The sequence below is a fragment of the Leptonychotes weddellii genome, chromosome 7 (genome assembly GCF_054177405.1).
Source record: "Leptonychotes weddellii isolate Sample4059 chromosome 7, ASM5417740v2, whole genome shotgun sequence".
Lineage (NCBI taxonomy): Eukaryota > Metazoa > Chordata > Mammalia > Carnivora > Phocidae > Leptonychotes > Leptonychotes weddellii.
Genome location: NC_138375.1, coordinates 134,508,133 through 134,511,098, shown reverse-complemented (window position 1 = coordinate 134,511,098; position 2,966 = coordinate 134,508,133).

The window sequence follows — 2,966 nt, the reverse complement described above, 5'->3', positions numbered from 1 at the left end:
GTAGTTCTATTTTTAACTTTTTGAGGAACCTCCATACTGTTTTCCAGAGTGGCTGCACCAGTTTGCATTCCTACCAGCAGCATAAGAGGGCTCCCCTTTCTCCACATCCTTGCCAACATCTGTTGATTCCTGTGTTTTTTAGCCATTCTGACAGGTGTGAGGTAGTATCTCATCGTGGTTTTGATTTGTAGTTCCCTGAAGGTGCGTAATATTGAACATCTTTTCATGTGTCTGTTGGCCAACTGGATGTCTTCTTTGGAAAAATGTCTATTCATGTCTTCTGCCCATTTTTTAACTGGGTTATTTGTTTTTTGGGTGTTGAGTTTGATAAGTTCTTAACAGATTTTGGATACTAACTCTTTATCAGATATATTATTTACAAATCTTCTCCCATTATGTAGGTTGTCTTTTAGTTTTGTAGATTGTTTCCTTCACTCTGCAGAAGATTTTTATCTTGATGAAATCCTAGTAGTTCATTTTGCCTTTGTTTCCCTTCCTCTGGAGATGTGTCTAGTAAGAAGTTGCTATGGCCGAGGTCAAATAAGTTGCTGCCTGATTTCCTTTCTAGGATTTTGGTGGTTTCCTGCCTCACTTTTAGGTCTTTCATCCATTTTGAGTTTATCTTTGTGTGTGGTGTAAGAGAATGGTCCAGTTTCATTCTTCTGCATGTGGCTGTCCAATTTTCCCAGCACCATTTGTTGAAGAGACTGTCTTTTTTCCATTGGACATTCTTTCCTGCTTTGTCAAAGGTGAGTTGACCATAGAGGTGAGGGTCCATTTCTGTTCCATGGATCTATGTACCTGTTTTTGTGTGAGTATTATACTGTCTTGATGACTACAGCTTTGTAATATATCTTGAAGTCCAGAATTGTGATGCTTCAAGCTTTGCTTTTCTTTCTCAGGATTGCTTTGTCTATTCGGAGTCTTTTCTGGTTCCATGCAAATTTTAAAATTGTTTGTTCTAGCTCTCTGAAGAACGCTGGTGTTATTTTGATGGGGTTGCATTAAATGTATAGATTGCTTTGGGTAGTATAGATATTTTAGCAATGTTTGTTCTTCCAATTTTTTCCCCATTTCTTTGTGTCCTCTTCAATTTCTTTTGTAAGTGTTCTATAGTTTTCAGAGTACAGATTTTTTACATCTTTGGTTAGGTTTATTCCTAGGTATCTTATTGTTTTTGGTGCAATTATAAATGGGATCAATTCCTTGATTTCTTTTTCTGCTACTTCATTATTGATGTATAGAAATGCAACAGACTTCTGTACATTGATCTTGTATACCGTGACTTCACTAGATTTGTGTATCAGTTCTAGCAATTTTTTGTGGAGTCTTATGATTTCTTCTTATTTTTATCATGAATTTATTACCATGCTGGTATATACAGATCTACAGATTTGGGCATAATATTACATAGTATGCTTTACAGTAATTTATTTAGGTTCTCACAGAATGATAAGCCTTTAGATGAATTTCTCCTTTCTTAATATTACAAGTGCTATGAAAAAACATATTTTGTATATATAACTTTATGTGTGGATATTTCTTTTGAGATGGATACCTATAAATGTAATTAATGAAGTAACAATTTTAGGCATTTTATATTTTGTTAGGTATGGCCAAATGTCCTGAACTTTAGGCCTCTATTTTTGGTTGCATTTTGCACTCCACCCCCCCCTCCATATTATGTAAGTGCCACACAGTGAGCATTTGCAAAATTCTTTAATTCTTATAACTTATTCTCCACCCTCATCCTTTGTCCCCTTCTTGCCCTTTCTTTATTACTGCTTTGTTGATAATGGGACTTTCCAGGAAGATGATTAGCCCGTAAATAGAGGAAAATCCTAGATTGTCTTTACTTTCAGTTCCCTCTACCCCCTTGCTTCTTTTGCAAAACACGAGAGGAGTTTTCTAAAATGCAGATTTGAAAACATTGAGCTTTTTCTCAAAAAACTTCAAAAGGGGGCACCTGCGTGGCTCAGTCGATTAAGCATCTGCCTTCAGATCAGGTCATGATCTCAGGGTCCTGGGATCGAGCCCCGCATCGCGGTCCCTGCTCAGTGGGAAGCCTGCTTCTCCCTCTCCCACTCCCCCTGCTTGTGTTCCCTCTCTAGCTGTCTCTCTCTGTCAAATTAAAACACACACACACACACACACACACACTTCAAAAGTTCTTTGAAGTTAGAGTGTAGTTGCTGTGTCTTAGCATAGTACACAAAGCTGTCCCTGATCAGCTCTAGGTCATTGCTTCTGCCACACCCTTCACTCCATTCTGAGTCATATTGAATAAGTTTTTAGTCCTAACAATGTGACCTCTTTTACTCTTCCTTCCCTTGCTTACCACTTTCCTTTTGCCTGGTATGCAAAATACTCTCCCGCCCTCATAGTCCATCTAGGAAGCTCCTTCTTATTTTTCAAATAATTTCCCTGATTCTCAGCTTTTCCATTTAAAAAGAAGGACAAAACAATACCTAAATCTTGGTTTTGTAGTAATTCTATGAGATAATCCTATTTTAAGTCATTATTTCAGCCAACCATATAGTACACACTCGAATATTAAATCTTCTTCCTCAATTTTCTTTGTGACACATTTTTATAACATAAGGTATATCATTAGTAAATAAATACAAAAAAAACAACCCACAATAATTTTTAAAAATTTTATTATGTTATGTTAGTCACCATACAATACATCATTAGGTTTTGATGTGGTGATCCACGATCCATTGTTTTCGTATAACACCCAGTGCTCCATGCAGTACGTGCCCTCCCCAATACCCATCACCAGGCTAACCCATCCTCCCACCCTCCTCCCCTCTAAAACCCTGTTTGTTATTCAGAGTCCATAGTCTCTCATGGTTCATCTCTCCCTCAAATTCCACCCCCCCTCATTTTTCCCTTCCTTCTCCTAATGTCCTCCATGCTATTCCTTATGTTCCACAAATAAGTGAAACCACATGATAATTGAC